This window comes from Coenobita brevimanus, chromosome 35 (assembly GCF_032717465.1).
Source record: "Coenobita brevimanus isolate Jiangsu-jjx chromosome 35, ASM3271746v2, whole genome shotgun sequence".
NCBI lineage: Eukaryota > Metazoa > Arthropoda > Malacostraca > Decapoda > Coenobitidae > Coenobita > Coenobita brevimanus.
The window spans coordinates 10,882,504-10,903,745 of NC_136988.1; positions in this window are offsets into that span (position 1 = coordinate 10,882,504).

Sequence of the window (21,242 nt, forward strand, 5' to 3'; positions counted from 1 at the left end):
ATCGGGGAGATGAAGGGTGGGTTGGTTGGAGAGAATACTTTCAGGAGCTGGTTGTGAGTTGTTGGTTGTGAGAGGTATTTTTTGTTTTCAATCTTGATAATGCAGAATCAACTGTACACTCGTAGACTCGTAGGCTTGTAGACTCATAGGCTTGTAGGCTTGTAGACTTGTAGACTCATAGGCTTGTAGGCTTGTAGGAATTCACTGTAGAACTGAAGCTAATCTTGGTTAGAGTCTCGCCTGCTTTTGTAGAAATTCACTGTAGATTCATAGATGAGGTTCGTACGTTCACTGCCACCATATCTCACAATAACTTTGTAGTTACTTGTAGTGATGTTTTGTAGATTAGTTATATATATATATATTAGACTTGTGGACGAGCAGTTGTTATACTTGAGTAGTTTTGTAAGTAGATAATCTTCGTTCCCATTTGTCATGCAATGACAGCAGAGGTAAAGATGAGTATGAGACTATTTTTATTTGTCTTGGAAATATTAACAAAGTCTCACACACGAGTGAAGTATAGAGTCCCGCGACCTACCTCCCACTCTCTCTCTCTCTCTCTCTCTCTCTCTCTCTCTCTCTCTCTCTCTCTCTCTCTCTCTCTTCCACCCTCTCGCCCATGTTGCTAGGCTCCTTCTCCCTACTACCTGTCGGTTATATAGCTTGCCTCCTTTTTGAGCTCTGCTTCCTAAATTCTGGTGTAGCAGGGGTCGTGTCACGTGTGTTACACTGTTGTTGGAATGTACTAGAAACCTGTGTGTGAGAATGTGTGTATGTGTGTGTATGGTCACTAGGCACTGTCGTGTGCCTATAAAGCATTCCTTGAGTTAGAGTGTGTAAGCATGTTTAGCATTGCTCGATTCTCGCAGACACAATACCTCTGACTTCTTCCTTCTATCTGTCTGTCTATCTATCTATCTATCTATCTATCTATTAATGATTTGTAATTATAATATGGAATCCTACCAAGGAAATTCAGTTTCCCAAACAAAGCAATCGATCAGTGGAATGCACTACCGAATGAAATAGTGTGTGCCAAAACAATTCACAAATTTAAGGATATGTACGATGAATATGGTTTAAGACACGGGACAGTACGAGCTTGACTCATTCCTGTAAAGATACAATTAGGTAAAAACACCCATCACCCTTCCTTCCCCTCACACTGTAATTTTAACACTTTTTCACATTTTCCAAGCTTTAGATAGCTGATATTTAAGATTTTTTTTTTTTTTTTCACATATGAATCAGTGTCCACTTTATGCTGGAGGGGGTATCAAATTCTAAGAGCCCACAATTATTTTTACTATGATTTTGAGAAGATAACATGGAGTGCCAGGCACACGTTCTCTCACTCCACAACCCACAATAACAACAACAACAACTACTACTACTACAACAACAACTACTACTACTACGACTAGTACAACTACTACTACAACACTACTACTACTACTACATAGAACCTAAATAATAATATTGTGAACAAAATAGTTCTTCACGTACTATCCATAATCCACTATATATTCCACTAAAACTGATTTTTTTCCCCTTTGATTTGTACTTTTTCATCATAGGTAACAAATATTTACACACATGAAAACTTTCAATAAAAAATAATGCACTGATTTCACCATGAAACATTTCTTCCTCCATTATTCACATACATATACACAGAGCACTGGTGCGAGGCTCACCCAACAGTGCTTCCTCCTCTCTCCCTCTTTCACCTCCTCCCTTTCTCCACTCTCTACCTCCTCTGCCATCTCCTTATCTGTGCCAATATCCCCCTCTCCAGGATAATCAAAATCCTCTGAACCACTCCCGTCATCAGAAATAGCAGATGAATGTACAGGGGGAAACAATGAGTGCACAGTGGAGGACTCACGTATTCCACCCTCCTCATCTGATGCATAAATATCGGCACTCATCATGGCGGTCACTGTCCTCATTGGAAGAGTCACTTTTTCCACTTACAATTGTTGATAATGTCACCTTCAGTTCTCTCCCTATCACACTATCACTAAGGTCTTTTATTTTCTGTTTTTTGGACAATTCATTGGTGTTGAAGTCAGCGGGTGCAGGCACTCAGCCGAGGATCGAAACACAGGGAAAACTTTTTGTATAGGTCTATTCCCTATGGAGGTAGGCAGGTAACTGGACCATGACTCAGATGTATGCAGGAGGGATGCAAGTGGCCGGGTGTAGTGGAAACAACCAAGGGAATATTCAAACAATGATGCAAATCACTACATCATATATATCATGTATATTCCAATTTTCACTCAGTTAACACCAGCATGCTGCAGGGATCAGTTCTGGCGCCAACCCTATTCCTGGTTCATATTAATGATCTCTTATCTGTCACCCACAATCCCATACACTAATACACAGATGACTCAACACTATATAGTTCATTCACACTAAGACACCCATTTCCAAAGTCTAATATCTCTACCTCTCAACTCAGTATGGCCATCTCCATAAATCTAGACCTATCTACGATCAGTGACTGAGGACAAAACAACCTTGTCTCATTTAATGCTAGTAAAACTAAATATATACAATTTACTAATAGACAGATATTGCCAGATTCTTACATTACCTTCAGTTCTGCTAATATTTCCATCTCCAAAAGTACTGAAATTCTCAGCGTCTCACTTAACAATGCCCTCAGCTGGACCTCTCATGTTAGATCACTTACTAAAACTGCCTAAAAAAAAACTTGGATTATTGTACAGAGTCCGTGGCTTCTTCACTGATGAGCAGTTAGCTATAATTTATAAGAGACATATGTGCTCTCAGCTTGAATATTGCTCACCCTTGTGGAATGGATGTGGAGAGGTTGCTTTAAAACAACTAGACAAATTTCAGAACAAAGCTGTTAGAATTATTAACAACCCTGCCATTACAAATAAACTATTTCCCCTGCAAGTAAAAAGGAATGTTGTCTCCCTTGAATTATTTTACAGATATTTTTATGGCAAATGTTCAGAAGAAGTTGCATCCATGGTGCCACCTCTCCATGCCTTCCCTCGTGCTACACGGGCATCTTGTGGCGCTCATGACTGGAATATCACTCAGCCATATTGCAGAACTTCTGCCTGTCAGAATTCTTTCATTCCCCGAACTGCATCTCTCTGGAACTCGCTTCCCCAGAGTTGTTTCCCTCCAAATTTCAACCCACAGCTGTTCAAGTCTGTTACAAATATTTTATGAACAGAAGACACCAGTAATCTGGTGAATGAATTATTCTTTTTTATTCATTTGGTTTTCCTTCCTCCTATCTGTTATTAAAAAAAAAAAAAATACAGTACGTGCCTCCCAGACGTCCCCATACCGTGAAGTATACATGACACCCAGAAGTCATGGATTAAAAAATACAGCATTTTCTGTATTTATATTCTTCCAAACACAGTCAACCACCCTGAAAGAAAGACCTCTGCTCCTAGCTTAATTCTGTCAAGAGGCGGGATTTGCTAGATAGGAAGTACTGGAAGGTTTTCAGTACTTCTCGCATTTTTAATTATGTGTCAGTGTTGCCAGTTAGCCTGCTGTTTGTGAGTGGAGGTATTTTGTAAAGCTATGCATTATTTGTGTGTGTGTGTGTGTGTGTGTGTGTCTGTAATGATATATTTATGTGATTGATAAATTATGTAAATTTATCTCATTTTGTTTGCTAAATTATTTAGAATGTTAAAGAAATTTCTACCATGTTTTGGTTATCTCCAATTTGGTAACTGTACAGTAGGTCCTGCAGTAAACTATAAGATTTGAGTGTGATGCAAAGCTATATAAGGAGGTAAAAGAGCCTAGGGAGTCAGTTTCATTTCAGTTTCATTTCAGTGTAGGTCAGTGTCAGTGCAGACTGGATAGCTCTGGTACTTGTGAAAACTGTAATGTGTAGCTGGCAAGCATTAAGTGTAATTATTTGGCGAATAAAGACAGAAACTTAAGAAGCCAGTGTTTGTTTACAGTGCCTCGGCTGATCTCGTTGATGTACACTAAAAAGCTGCCTCTAGGAAGAACTACTCACTGGTGCCTCTAGGAAGAACTACTCACTGGGCAACATCCATCCTATACTGGACTGCTGCTATTGACGCCTGTGGTAGTGTGGGATGGAGACATAACTGTGGTGTCAGGAGTGAGATTATTAGAAATATGCTGTAGTGAGTCTAATCTTTGACATGGAGCAAGGGGTGCGCAGAACAAGAAGCCGAGCAGGGCAGGAGGAGGAGATGTCCGTGGCTGCAATTATGAAACTATTACAAGCACAGAATGAGAGACAGAAAGAGCTCAAGAACGAAATCAAAGAACAGTTACAGGCACAACGTGAAGAACAGAAAGAACTATATGAATGACTTAAGGAGGCATTATAGGAGCCACAGAGGGAGTTACAACTTAGGATGCAAGGACAGCTAGACACTTTCATGGGGGAAATGAAGGAAAAACTGGAACAGTCAAGGAGGAAGTACATGCTGAGCTACAGCAGCAGAATTATGACATAAACAATAACCTGACGAAGTAAAGACAGCATGTAGACGACCAGTTGAAGTATGTAGATGACCAGATGAAGCATGTAGATGGTCATTTTTCAAATTCAAATTCAAATTCTTTATTTTACCTAGAAACAATTACAGAATACAATACTAATATTAGTACACAAAATTTAAAAGGTGGAGCTCATGAAATTATATGTTTTCTATGAGCTCAATATATAGTTGCACCTTACATGTTAAGGGAAAACACTGCACAGTACATAATGAAAGCTTACTGTATAATTTTACATCGAGTAATTAAAAGGAAACTATTTATCTTATTAGGTATTTGTATGATACGTATCATTATAATTAAAATGGAAGTGACAAAACAAAATTTATATAAATTGCATCAGTATCGGCTTGCAATACATTTTCTAGTTTTTATCTTGAAGGTTACAAGGTTGGTAATGGTTTTTAATAAATTCATCTGGTAACTTATTCCATATTAAACAACCAGAATAAGCAACAACTCTTTTAAACTTTTCAGTCCGTGGTTTAGGGGGGTCGTAAGTTAGATCTACTATTTCGTAAATTTTGAGGATGAAGACTGGACATATTCTGAAAACTGATGGCAGTGGAATGGCATAACTGATTAAATACAATTGTTAGTGTCTCTGTTCTGTATATATCTTGAATTTTTAGTATCCCTAAATGCCTAAAGAGGGGATCGATATGTTCTCTGTTATTTAATCCTGAAATTATTCATTTGAAGATAATTCGTGAGAGAATTGAGCCTGCAGAGATATATTGCACTATTGTGCCTCAGATTAGTGTACAGCAAGCAAGTGAAAAAAATGGACAGTGTATGGTGACTCTTGATGGATCTCAAGCATTTAAAGGTACAATTACATGGGTGAATAATCAGAACAGAGGAATTTTAAGTTCTGAGCTTAATTATGATGCCCCAGTTATTAGACCCAAAACCAGTGAAGTGTATGGCTATAATGGGGCTTCCATTAAAAAGAAACCTCAGAAATTTGATGGCAAAGTCTGTTGGGAAGCTTGCCAAATGCAGTTTGAGTTACTTGCAGGTCTGAATGGTTAGGATGATAGGCAGAGGGCAGTACAGCTTGCTACTAGCCTGAAGGGTGCAGCAATAGAAAATCTGGGCCAGATGTCAGTAGTAGAAATGCTGGAGTGCAGATATGGGACCATCAACCCAGACTGAGGTTTACGGAGCAAGACTGCAGAGCCGTGCACGGGCTCGAGGCGAATCCCTACAGCAGCTTGCTCATGACCTGGAGAATATGGCATACAAAGCATACCCTGGAGCAGCACCTACCCAGTTGGCTATTCCTCTGAGGGACCAGTTCATTGATGCTCTTGATTGTGCAGAGTTGAAGTGAAAGTGACACAGGCACAACCAAGAAGCATGCAAGAATCACTAGCTAGAGCTCTAGACTTTGAGTCCTACATTAGGTCCAGTACATCCACTTTTCAGGCAGGTCGTAATGCGAGATTCAAGGCAAGAAAGTGGTGGGTGTGTGAAGTGGAAAAATGTAAAGGATGTTGCTGGTACTGTGAAAAGTTAGGACATAGGAAAGAAGGCTGCTACAAGTGGAAGAGGGAACAGGAGAAGACCAGAGGAGGTTGCTGGTTCTGTTGGAAGCCAGGACACCAGAAGGGGGATTGTTACAAAAGGAAGAAGGAGCAAGAACAAAACAGTGCAAGGAAACCCACGAGAATAACAAACGAATATTGGGCATGTGGTAAAGTGGGACAATTCAGCTACGTTTGTCCAAATGAGAAGAATGGCAAGAAGAAGGCTGTGGAAGACGAGAAGGATGAGGGTAAATTAGTGAAGGCTGGTGACAAGAGGCAACAACGAACCAGTTTTTCAAGAGAAGCCCCACCACTGAGGAAATCTAAGAGAATCTTTATTGATAGTGTGCGAGAAGCCGGAAGCACAGACGGCAAGCAGTGTAGTCCGAATGGGGATCTTAGCAAGAAATGTCGCTGTACTCAAGTGATAGGGCCAATGTCAGCTAAACTAGACCTGAAGAGGATGCAGTTGGAGGATACAGATTTACAATCAGTGCTAGAGTGACTGCAGTGGAGTATAGTGCGACTATCATGGGAAGAGGTTTCCAGATTCAGCCCCGTGACCAAGAGCTACTGGAGTCAGTGGGACCTACTTCGTTTGAACAACGGACTACTGAAACATCAGTAGGAGACACTCGATGGCCTCAGCAAGTATTGGCAACAAGTGGCTCTGAAGAAAATAAGGTCTGGGATCTTGGATGAGTCTCATTAACCAGATCACTAGTGTGCACCTGGGAGTGAAGAAAACTCTAAGTTGGCTGTGACAGGTTCTACTGGACTGTCATGTGACGGGATGCTGAAGAGCAGTGTCAGGTCTGTGATGTATGCTGTGCCAAGAAATGACCCAAGAAACGTCGTTACGCCCCTCTCCAGCTGTACCAGATGGGTGCACCAATGGAAAGAGTTACGGTGGACATTGCTGGACCTCTGCCACTCACTGAAATAGGAAGCCAGTATACTGTATATGTATCACCGTCCATGCTTCACAAAGCGACCAGAAGCCTATACCATCCCTGACAAGAGGCTGTGACTGTGGCTCAGGTGTTGGTTGACCAGTTTTTGTGTCATTTTGAGGTGCCACAAGAGCTACATTCAGCCCAGGGTAGAAACTTCGAATCTGCTGTGTTCCATGAATGCTGCAAATTACTGGGGATCAAGAAGACCAGGATGACCCCACTAAGGCTGCAGTCAGATGGGATGGTGAAGAAGTTCAACTGGACCCTGGGACAAGAACTGTCCATGTACTGCATAGAGGGACAAACAGCATGGGACCAGAAAATACCAGCATTGCTGATGGCATAACGGTCTGCATCCCACGAGTCTACCGGATACACCCCTGCAAAACTGATGCTGGGCCATGAGTTACGTTTACCCATTGACTTGTTAATGGAAAGAATACCTGATGAAGAGCTGCCTACAGAGACCTCCAGCTATGTGAAGCATCTTCAGGAAAAGCTGGCTGAAATACATCAAGTGCAAGGAGCCCTTAAGTTGTCAGGAGAAGTGATGAGGTGCAAGTATGATGCCAAGGCAAGTGAGCAGAGCTTCAAGTATGGTGACAAAGTTTGGCTATACAATCCCCAGCGGAAGAAGAGACAGTCACAGGAGCTGCAGAGCCCGTGGTATGGGCCTTACACTGTGCTGGACAGCCTATCAGATGTAACGTACCAGATTCAGGGAGGCAAGAAATCTCGCCCAAAGGTGGTACACTTAAATTGTCTATGGCAGTACCATGGGCCATGACAGTACAGCTGGGATGTCTCCAAGGAATTGTGCTCTCCTGCAGCTGAGGATGTTGAGGAGGACCAAGGAGCTGAAGTACAAAAGGATGGTGACAGTTTCCCAAGAGAAGAAATGAATCAGGAAGAGGACCAAGACATTCCAGGCAGAATGGGCTGTGCAAAGGAGCAGGGACGTCATTGGAAGCGGCATAGGAGACCTGATTAAGTTGAAGGATTCTTTTGCGTATAATTAAATGTTTAGTTTGGATTAAGGATTATGATTGTATACATTATGTAGTTTTGTCAAGACGACAAAGGACTAGGGAATACAGCTCATACGAATGCATTACTTGTGTTCGTATGTGTTGCATATGAATGCAAGTAATGCATTTCAGAGAGAGAGAGAGAGAGAGAGAGAGAGAGAGAGAGAGAGAGAGAGAGAGAGAGAGAGAGAGGATACGGGGTTTTCACGCAGAGTATAGAGTTTTTGTTTTCTCTTCATTTGTTTACGAGTAACAGTGATAAAAGCTATATTATGAGTGAATAATTCAGTTCAACGAAATTGTAGCAGTTGTAAATTATAGTCGCTCATCCGATACTAAAGATGGAACCCCAGTTCCTAGCTTCTCAGCTATACTATAATCCTGTGTGTGTGTGTGTGTGTGTGTGTGTGTGTGTGTAGTGAAATCAAAATGGGGAAATGGATTTTGATGAAACTCGGCATGATGTCTGGAACTGGGTCTCAGATAGGCAGGTTGCAATTCCATATCAACTGAAATTTTCTGAAGTGATGTTTTGGCCTCTTATAATTGTCTCCACTGATGTTTCTTTAAGCTCAAATGAGAGAGGTGGCAGGGCATTTCCATGGACCTTCATACGTCTTTTCGGAGTGAGAGAGAGAAACTTGTACATCTACACTCCGATGTCTATGATTTCATTGATGCTACGAAGAGACGATTTTATTCAGCAGAAAATGGTAGTAGATGAGGCGGTATTGGTGGTAAACTGTGATGCTGTTGGTGGTGGTGGTGGCAGATGTGATGGTGATGGTGGTAGATGTGATGGTGATGGTGAAGGTGGCAGCTGTGGTGATGGTTGTGATGTAGCTTTGATGATGGTGGTGGTTGTGGTGATGGTGGTAGGTGTGGTTGTGGTGTTGGTGGTGATGGTAGGTGTGGTGATGGTTGTGGTGTTGGTGGTGATGGTAGGCGTGGTGATGGTTGTGGTGGTGGTGGTAGGTGTGGTGGTGATTGTGTTGATGGTAGCTGTCATGATGGTGGTGATAGCTGTGAGGGTTGTAGTGTTCCATCCTCTCTCGTGTCCTCAGTTAGGAGTAATCCAGAGGTATTGATGTAGTTTCAAAGGTAGTTTATTTGGAGAAGAGACCCACAGTTCCAACCCGTTCTATGCCATTCCTACAACTCCCGGGGAGCCGGTTTGGAAGGCGTTATGCAGGTGTTAGCATTCTTTGAACGTGCTGATACGTGCACTAATTGTCACGTAGGCACCCACTACTAGATACATATTCGGTTAACTTATATGCTTACCCACTGTTAGTTCTAGTCTGCAGTTTCAAGAGATTATCAAAGTATGGTTAAAAGGTATGGTTACATACTATGGGGTTACAAGGCATAGTCAACATAGTATGGTTACAGTGGTGGTGGTAGCAGCTGTGGTGATGATGGTAGATGTAACGGTGATGATGGTGGGAGTAGATGAGATGGTGATGGTGGCAGTGGTGGTGATGGTAGCTGTGGTGGTGGTGGTGTTGATGGTAGTTTTGATGATGGTGGTGGTGTTGATGGAAGCTTTGGTGATGGTGGTGGTGATAGTGGTGTGTTGATGGTAACTGTGGTGGTTGTGGTGGAAGTGGTGGCTGTGGTGCTTGTGGTGGCGGTGGCAGCTGTGATGGAGGTGGTGGTGATTATGGTGGTGGTTGTGGCGGTGGTGGTAACCTGCAGTGGTAGTAGTAATGGACAGAAACAGCTCTCGTTTGGGAAAGTTCTTTGCAGTCTGCAAGGCCCGAGAGGCTCTTGTCTCTACAATAAAGGCATCTTTCTCTCTCTCTCTCTCTCTCTCTCTCTCTCTCTCTCTCTCTTTGTGTGTATGTGTGTGTGTGTGTGTGTGTGTGTGTGTGTGTGTGTGTGTGTGTGTGTGTGTGTGTGTGTGTGTGTGTGTGTGTGTGTGTGTGTGTGTAAACTTGCGAATCGTTCTGCTGGTGGAGCTTGGTGGCCTGATGGGTAGGTCGGTAGGCAGATGAGTAAATAGTCTGGGACTGACTTGAGTGCTGAAAATTACCTCTTAGTGAGTTTTCGCACATAATGCTATTATAAGCTGCCAATACATGACGTGCATTTGTTAGGAATTGTTTGATACGATGTATAAAATATGGAAACTCATTTGTAAAATATGAAACATTAAGCGGTATACCGTATAAAACACAGTCATAATTCAATAATCTGTTTAGCCCGGCACTGGCTAGGCAAACAGGGGAATGGTGAGACTGAATAATGTGGAGGCGATAGCTCTCGTGGGATTGCTTTATGGATATGGCCGAAATTTTATGTTCTTTTCTATATAATAGTGCATATTGTCGACTTTGCCTATAATGTAAGATTAAGAGAAACAGGCTAAAGCTAAGCATCAAAACAGGCTAAAGCTAAGCATCAAAACAACTTAAACTACATGCCTTTTTTATTTATTTTTATTTATTAATATTTGTAGGGTAGAGTAACAAGTGAAGAAAAATGGCTGATGACAATACGTAAAGGAAAACAGCAATGGGCATAGTCAGTTTCTTACTGCTAGTTTCAACAAGACTTCCGTGGTGAGGGTAATAATTTTACTGAATGGATTGTTCAATAACTGTCCCTAAGGCTGGAGTTAGGTGTATATAAAGACCTAAGTAGCTAGAACGTACCAGAATTACTCACAGATGACCTGGCTAAAAGAAAAGGAAGTAAAATGAATGGTCATAATTATCCTAACATGCCTTTAACGTATGACCAGGCCCAGGATGGGCCTGAAGTGGTCTGAACTTAGCAGTAGACTACATTAATCATGAGTAGGTCACTTTGAATTTTCTTAAATTTATGCCGGAACGACAGTGATATGCGCTCAACTAACGAAATTTTGTTAATTCATTAGCGATAAGAGATCATTTTCCTATTACTCCAAATCACCTCGCTTTTCTGTTCCCTAGCCGAGAGGCGTCTAGACTGTGCCCTCAACTGGCGCAACATTCAAAAGCACAGTCTTCAAAACTGGCTTAAGCCTGTAGTGACCATCTACCTTAGTGATCCATGTGCAGTCGATTGACATAAATAAACTGTAACATCTAAGTAACAGGACGAGCTACACTGCCTCCCACTGACACTCGAAGTAGGCAAAAAAAAAAAAAAAAAAAAAAACTTTCACGGCCACATTTCCGTTTTAGGGTCAGTCATTAGGTAACAATAATTTACAAGCCGCTGAATATGTGCATTAGACACTTGATAAATATAAATAAAACAAACATTACCAACATTCACAAGGGAATACAAGATGGTGTCCACACAATTTTAGTACACTGACATGCTCCTGTGCAACTCGCAACGACGTTTCATAAACATACTAAAACATGTGATCTCAAAAAATTGTGTTTATATTATTTGACTTCTGACCACATAAATCCCTTTTATAGGTCAAAATATTAGTGAAACAGATGCATGGAACCATTAGAACACGTGACAATTGTGCCAGTTCTGAAGCAAATTCTTGGAGAAATAAAGGAATGAAGCCACACTGAAAACGAGTTTGGAAGTATGAAAAACGAAGCTGGGAAAATATAGTAGTTTTACACAAATTTCTGTAGAGATAAAATAAATAATTATGCTCACTGCCTTTCTTATCAATCTCGACGCTAGTAGCAAGTATTGAATGAACTGAAAGGCATATAATCACTAAAAAAGAAAAGAAAAATAAACAGTATAACCAGTTGCTTATCCGACGTGCAGTTACGTATACATTTACTACCCAATACCGTCAGACTCAAACTTAACTATGCTTCCTCAGGATGGACACATGCAGTCCTACTACAGTCTCACAGGAATCTGTTCATTTATTCACACACACACACACACACACACACACACACACACACACACACTACAGAACGTCACAGAGAAGAGAAGGATGGGTGGACAATATCTATTTAGATTTCAAGAAAGCATTTGACAGATTACCAAACCACATACTTTAATGGAAACTGTACGATCAACGAGGTATTCAAGGCAACCTTTACTGCTGGATGCAGGATGTTCTTAGAAAAAAGGAAATGAGAACAGTACTAAGGGGATATTACTCCTCATGGAGGGAAGTGACTAGCGGAGTTCCAAAGAGCTCAGTGCTGGCACCAATTATGTTTTTAGTATATGTAAATGACAAAGACAGTAACAGTGGAAATGGAAGCTATCTAAATATGTTTGCAGATGATGCAAAAATACAAAGGAAAATTACGAACACAGATTCTTCCAGAGAGCTACAAGAGGAATTAAATAAACTTCATGAATGGTGCAATTAATGGCAAATGGAATATAATGTGGACAAGTGTCATGTAATTAAGTTTGGTAAAAGTGAAAAAAGACCTGATTTGAATTATAAATTAGGAAGATCAACCCTACACACATCGGAAAGGGAGAAGGACTTAGGAGTGATTATCAATAACAGACTATCTCCGGCTGACCACATCAGTGAGAAGGTATGTAACTTGTATACACTACTTGCTAATATAAGAATAGCATTCACATATATAAATGACGACATGCTGTGAAAGATAATAATATTATTCATCAGACCAACCCTTGAGTATGCATCAGTAGTCTGGAATTCTCATCCCAAAAACATATAGATAAGATTGAAAACAGCACAAAGGGCAGCTACATGATGGGTACCAAGCTTAAGAGATCTAAGCTACGAAAGAAAGACTAGAAAAACTGAATATGCCAACACTACGGGAGAGAAGGAAAAGAGACATGAATATGCTATATTCATGCATCTCAGGGAAGGAGAAAATAGACATAAATGAATATTATAAGCAATGGGGAATCATCAGCAACAGGACACTGCAAAAAACTACATTGAAAGAGAGGCGATAAAAACGTGAGGACATTCAGTTTCCCAAATACGACAATCGATCAGTGGAATGCACTACCGAATGAAACAGTGTGTGGTAAAACTATTTATAAATTTAAGGATATGTATGATAAAATTGGTTTACACGGGACAGTACGAGCTTGACTAATTTCTGTAAAGATACATTTAGGAAAGAACAATTAGGTAAGAACACACACACACACACACACACACACACACACACACACACACACACACACACACACACACACACACACATAGTTTTTATACCGTATAAACAGTACATCATCAACATTCATACACCTTTCCTTACCCTTGAATGGAGCAAATAATGGGAGAAAATAGTACAGTCAACTGTGTGAGCCAGTGATGTGGTGAACTCTAATTCCACCCACTCGAGTGTTTCTCGAGACTCTCCCACACTGTGACACGAAGATTTTCGATTGTGCTGCCCTCTGTCAAGCGAAACTATTGTCCCTATCCGGGTCAAAAACTTACTGCATTGTGTGTAAACTTACGCATATGGTAGATCCGAGTTGTATAACGGCAAGGCGAAAAGATTATTTTTTTTTTGGCATGTCCAAAAAATGAAACAAATTAAAAGCCCTAAAAGGGACCCTTGTCATAAAAGATTCCATGTCTTCTGAGGGTTTATCGGCAAAAAAATTTTCTCAGAATGTTAACGGGAACTTGGAGAAGAGAGGCTTTGTGTCTGACACTCCCGTTGCCTGAGTGATCCTCAACATCCAGTTTGTCCTAGACATCAAAGGCCGCTGCTCATCAAACCCACCTGCAGCACTCACGCTTGATGACCTTAGGAGTTTGTCAGGCACGTAGTGCTTTCTGACTGAGTTTATATATTATATTTATGTTAACTCGTTTATGTATTTATGTATATTTGATATGAACATAGACTGTGTGCCGGTACAAAGGAAAGACGCCTTGCCAATGCAATCCCAGGGAAGGAGGAATAGTAAGGGAACAAGGGCATAATCTGTAAGACATAACACTGTCATCCTTTAACGAGTCAATAAACGGTACAGCCGAACAAGTTTCGTTTTTTTTCTTCTTTTGAGCTCAGAAGAAAGCAGCTGCGAAACAAGGATAACCAACATGGCCTCAAGGGCCCCCATCTCACAAGAACCCCTCAGTTCTCAGGACAACGATTCTATTGTCACTGCCTCATTGTGTGATAACAACATCAACAGCATTGCAAAGGACACAGAAACAGCCTGAACACGTGGAGACCAGAACACACTCAGTCTATCAGCAACCATCCCGTTGTCTGGAAAGGACACAGCTTTAGTTGCTTCAAAATCTACCTCGTACATATTGTTAAATCCAACTACACCAAGGGTAACCACAGTCAAGTCAGGATGGCAGGTGGAGATCACAGAATCACCCTGCCTCATATGTCAAATCTATATAGGTTAGTTATTTGCCACAGTGATATTTGTGAAGCCGATAGGCCTACATGTATTATGACTAACTAACGGTATCCTTCATAAGCTATCAGTCAGTTATCCTACAGCATTATTTCAGAGGCGAGTGCATTTCAGTATCAGTTTAACTCAAATCATCATTCGAGACTTAGGCAATTAGGGGATCCATCAGATTTGTCATATTTGTGCAGTCAAGACCCGGCTTCAAGTCTTCTCTCACCCAGCAGTTATTATCGGAATAACAAGTTAAAATGAAACAAAAGCATTCGCGAGCCGAATGCTTAACGCCCGCCAGAATATGCTGTTGGACAAGTTAGAGGTGCGGCCTATCCCGGGGGTGGCCGGCGCCCTCCTCAGGGGGAGAGGGGCAAGGGATGGCACCTCCCTGAAGAGGGCGACCAGAGGACGGTGTCCCCAGAGGGGGCACTGGGTGGCGGGCCCCCGAGAGGGGGGCGTGGGATGAGTTCCCCCTGGGGGTGCTAGGGGGGGTCCTGGGGATGGCACCACCCCTGGGGGAGCCAGTGGTTCTCCCCTGGGGGGGGCCGGGGAGCAGGCTCCCTCCGGGGGGGTCAGATGGCAGCGCCTCTTCCTGGGATTGGCCAGGGGGTGGCACCATCCACGGGTGGGCCGGTAGGCTGCGTCCCCCACCCCTGGGGGACTGGAAGATTTTAGCCATATCTTGATACCCTGAAAGTTTCATGTTGATAGCTCAAGCTGTTCATGAGATATATAGTAATGGTGCTAAAGACAAGCAGTAAAAACTAGCTGACCTTTGGCAGCCATTTTGGTCACCTTGACCTTGACCCAGAGTCCCCATTTTCGAAGTCGGCCAAGATTTTGGCCAAGTCTTGATAACTTGTAGGTTTTGTGTTGATAGCTCAAGCCTAGCAAGAGATATAATGTGAATACACATACACACACACACACACACACACACACACACACACACACACACACACACACACACACACACAGACGGGCAATAGTATTATCAGGACTCTAAAAATATCTTAATACATACTAGCTAGCAACATACATATATGGTCTAGAGGTTAGGTCAATGTCAAACCTAGGGGCCAAAAGGAAATGACATTAGCACATTTCCAGAATGTCTCACACACCACAATAGCCCACAAACAGCGACTCGTGACCACACACACACACACACACACACACACACACACACACACACACACACACACACACACACACACACACACACACACACACCAGGCTTCTAGAACTTCGACGATAGTATAGCCCACGTGATGGAAGTTCTTACATACGGAAAGAAAGTGGAAAGTCAGAAGGAATTAGGAGACTGGAGAGGAGAGACCGAGAACGGGTCTAACGAGGGAAGCTGGGAGAGAAATTAGCAGGCATAAAACCGCTCTCACCTCAAGACACTCTTGTGAGACAAACTTAGTATATAATCTTGAGCTTTTTCCTTTTGAAGACAATAAAACTACAATCAACCCCAGCCTCATCTTTTATCTTCTCCCGTCATCGACTACAAGTGAACTGAGGTTATTTTCTCATATATTTACTCGCTATTTACTACATCTCAGCTACAACTACTGTGTAATCTATCACAAGACTGATATATTATTTTGGTAGCACGAACGTACGAACCACGTCTACAGTTCTACAAGCTTAAACGCCTACAAATCAACAAGTCCATGTCATGACAAGTATATAAACAAGATGATAAAGTTAATGTACTCAAATGTGGATGGAATGGTATCTAAATTACTAGAGATGAATGATTATATCAGAGAAAATGAACCACAAAGAAACAAAATTAACACCAAGGATATCCAATGACATACTAAACTTATAGGAATACAATATATGGAGAAGAGACAGAAATTTTAAAAAAGGAGGAGGAATTATAATATTAACTAAGAAAAATCTAAAAGTCAATGAAATAAAACTAGATATACCATCACAAGTAGAACTGATTGCAGTAGAGATCAACACATCTGAAGGGAAAGTAATTGTAGCCAATTTGTACATGCCACCCAGATCAAACACATGGGAAAGAGACGAATATGAGGACCTGGCAGAGAGTACAATTCAGAGTTTAAGATCATTACTATATAAAATGGAAGAGAAATAGGAAATAATTATACTAACTGGAGATTTTAATACAAATATAAATTGGAATACTTTAGATATACTCAGCCAAGAAAGCTGTTGGGACCAAAATCTCCTGGATCTAGTGCAAGAGTTTTTCCTAATGCAACATGTGAGGGAACCCACCAGAAAAAGAGGACTCGATGTACCTTCAGTGCTAGATCTAATATTTACTAGGCAAGAAAATGATATTGACAGTTTAATATATCACCCTCCACTCGGCAAAAGCGATCATGCAGTACTAAATTACAACTTCAGGATAGCATATGACATAGTTAACAGCAATGAAAGTTACAAAAAGAGCATAAACTATAAAAAGGGAAATTATCAAGACCTAAAGAAGTATTTCTTTGAAGTTGATTGGGAAAATGAGCTTAGAGGACAAGATTTAAATGCTGTATATAAACTTTATGAAATAGGAGTCCAGAAGTACATCCCACGGCACAAAGAAGCAGATAAGAAAATACAGAAATGGTTCAATACATAATGTAAAAATTCAAAAGAAAGAAGAGATTTGTTGTGGAATAGATACAGAAGACACAATAGTGAAAGGACGTCTAATAATTACAAACAGGCAAGAAACGATTATACAAGAATAAGAAGGGAAGCCCAAAAACAGTTTGAGGAGGATATAATACATAAAAGTAGTGATCAACAAAAGCTGTTTTACACCTACATCAGAAGCAAAACCAAAGTAAAAGATATAATACAATCCATTACGGACGAGGGAATCACTTATACACAAGAGAAAGATATTTGTGAAGCACTAAATAAGAATTTCCAATTAGTTTTTACAGAAGAAAAAAATTTTGAGAGGGACTATGTGGAACATGCATGTCCACACATACTACCAGATATACAAATAGCAGAAAAAGTAATACAGGAGGAGTTAAGTAAATTAGACAGAGGAAAAGCAAGTGGTCCTGATGAAATTTCATGTTGGGTACTATGAGAATGTGCAAAGGAGTTAAGTAAACCATCATTTTTAATTTTCAAGAAATTCTTGAGTCAAGGTAAACTACCTGATATTTGGAAGAAAGCAAATATTGTCCCCTTATTCAAGAAAGGAAATCGACAAAATCCACTCAACTACCGACCAGTATCACTGACCAGTGTTGTAAGCAAGGTATTAGAAAAGCTTATAAGAAAAGCTTGGGTAAATCATCTAGAAGAACAGAGTATGATAACAGAAAGACAGTTTGGTTTCAGAAAAGGAAAATCATGTGTTACTAATCTGTTGAGCTACTATGACAGAGTAACAAACACAATACAGGAAAGAGAAGGATGGGTGGACAGTATGTATTTAGATTTCAAGAAAGCTTTTGACACAGTACCACACCAAAGATTTTTATGGAAACTGTACCATCAAGGAGGAATTCGAGGCAAACTGTATTGTTGGATGCAAGATTTTCTCATAAAAAGAGAACTGAGAACAGTACTAAGAGGAAACTACTCATCATGGAAAGAAGTGACTAGTGGAGTTCCACATGGTTCAGTGCTGGCACCAATCACGTTTTTAGTGTATATAAATGATATAAACAGTAACACTGGAAATGAGAGCTATCTGAATATGTTTGCAGATGATGCAAAAATACAAAGGAGAATTACAAACACAGACTCTTGTAAAGAGCTACAAGAAGAATTAAATAAACTTCATGAATGGAGTAATAAATGGCAAATGGAATTTAATGTGGATAAGTGTCATGTAATCAAGTTTGGTAAAGGTAGAAAAAGACCTGATTGGGATTATAAGTTGGGAAATAAAACCCTATACACATCAGAAAGAGAGAAGGACCTAGGTGTGATTATCAATAACAGACTATCTCCGGCTGACCACATCAGCGAGAAGGTACGGAACATGTATACACTGCTTGCAAATATGAGAATAGCATTCACATACATAAATGAAGACATGCTAAGATGGATAATAATATTACATCATTCATTAGACCAACCCTGGAATATGCATCAGTAGTCTTGAGTCCTCATCTCAAAAAACACATAGACAAGATTGAAAAAGTTCAAAGGGCCGCTACAAGATGGATACCAAGCTTAAGGGACCTAAGCTGCGAAGAAAGACTAAATAAACTGAATCTACCAACACTACAGGAGAGAAGGAAAAGAGGTGACATGATAATGCTATATAAATGCATATCAGGGAAGGAGAAAATAGACATAAATGATTACTTAACATATGGAGAAGCATCAGCAAGAGGACACTGCAAAAAACTGCATGAGAAGAGAGGTGATAAAGACGTAAGGAAATTCAGTTTCCCAAACAGAGCAATTGATCAGTGGAATGCACTACCGAATCAAATAGTGTGTGCCAAAACAATTCACAAATTTAAGGATATGTACGATAAATATGGTTTAAGACACGGGACAGTACGAACTTGACTCATTCCTGTAAAGATACAATTAGGTAAGAACAATTAGGTAAGAACATTTTCCAGTACTAAACGAAAACAGACGAATGAACACACACACACACACACACACACACACACACACACACACACACACACACACACACACACACACACACACACACACACACACACACACACACACATTTTCCAGTACTAGACGAAAACAGACGAATGAACACACACACACACACACAGTAACACATTCTGTACACACACACACACACACACACACACACACACACACACACACACACACAGGCTCTGGAGGAGGCAGACCGTCACATCGCTCCACGCTCGCCACCCTTTGCCATATATGGCCACTCCTAAAATGTATCTTTATGTACTGGGCCAGCTGCGATCCAGACTTTTGCGTGGTCAAAAAGTACAATAACCAAGTCACAAATGATGACTACGCATGCTGGAACGGTTGGGAACTCCGATTGACAGAGACTCTCTCCCAGTAGCGGCCTCTTTGGTTGCATTTATTACTTTTCAAGTGGTGAAGTTAAGAGTGGTAGCATGCCAAAATGACGGGGCCAGTCTCCAACTAGCCCAACCCATGCCCGACCTTCGCAATTTCCAATGCTTCTAAGGTTACACATTAACAAACTACTAGGTAAGCTCTATACTACCAATTCTCAAGGATTATACAAACAATAAATTTCGAGTAAGAGTAAATGTGTATTAACAAGACCAAAAAAAACGAGTAGAAATCTTCCAATCTACTAGCCTTACAGATTAAACCTGAATCAGTTGGCACGTTGCTCAAAAAATATACATGGTCCTAATATCAAATTGCCACAAAACTTAGCTCCTTTGTCCCAGGTTCAGTCCAGTGTGGCTCTCCATAACCGTCCCTCAGAGCTCATAGTTCACTGATCCAATCTTCTCATGTTCTTGACCTTGACCTCCACACTGGGACCTTACCTTGACTCAATCACTGGGGCTGACCTCCACACTTCGAACCGCTAAAAAATAAGATGTACAATGAATAACTATTCTCCATAATGCAAGTAATCCCTTCACTTGATCTTGAGAGTCTCATAATAAACATGAGTTACAACACTCGACATTTCAGTTAAGAAAAGAATAACACATGGCACTACAGACACATAGGTCTGCTCAAAATAATATTCATTGTATGGATGACATGGAAGATAGTACTATAACAAATAAGCATGAAGAACTCTAACTCTAACCATGAAAAACATCATTGCATCGATATCATTGTGCCTCACAAATTAACTACGTGAACACTAACTCAACAATATCACAGCCCTAATAAGTACTGAATTGCAATGTCACTCCAACACATTAATAAACAATTTACAATTCCAAGGCACCGATATTTGGCCCACAAAAATCATACATTTATTTGAGGCTCAGACAGAACTGTGTTTCTTAGCTACTTTATCACAGGTACATACCAAATAATAATATAAAATGCAGTACATAAATATATGGGAAATACCTCACTATCCAGCTCACAGAATACAATGGAGGTGCACGGGAACTCAGGACTCGCTATTCAAATGAAGTCAATGGCGTCACCTCGCGTGATCGTTACACACTTCCTGAGGAACGACAACACTGATACTAACACAAGTCTATTTCTTATTTTCGTCACTATTATCACTCGTGGGGTATCACTTATTCGCGCTTCAACATACCAAACATTAATATTATCAAATTACTTACAGAATTCCTTGGAAGGAAAGGGTGAGGGGGAGGGGAGTTTGACGACAGTACCGACCACCCATCACACTTCACGGCCGGTGAGCGAGTGAGGATCTCGTGGTACTCGTGGTGGGAAAAGGGGGGAGGGGCGGGATGAAGGTTTACGCAATTTAAAATTTTCATTAATATAGACTCGTGATTGACCCAGTGTGATGTCTTTCCCCTTACAATAGATTACCCGAAAAAAATGACATTCTCTAGATACAATAATTACTCACCAACACCTCTCTCTATACACTTGCGTCGAAAAAACAATGAAAAATAATCGTGCCTTACACCACTTTGTGTGTGCGTACATTATGCTGCATTATGTGACCATAGGCATATATTCCTTCTCACTCGAGTTTTTATATCATAAACAGACTTAGTACTGGTAAATTACAGTAGGAAAAAAAATTACTTAGCAACTAGGTAACTTAATCTACGTTCTGATCACGTCATCATGGAAAAAACTACACCCTGGCCACACTCTCTCACTTAACCGAACTTTTGGTCATAAAGAAAATACAACTCAATATAACTTCTGAGCACTACATCTGCCCACGGTTCGGGAAGACC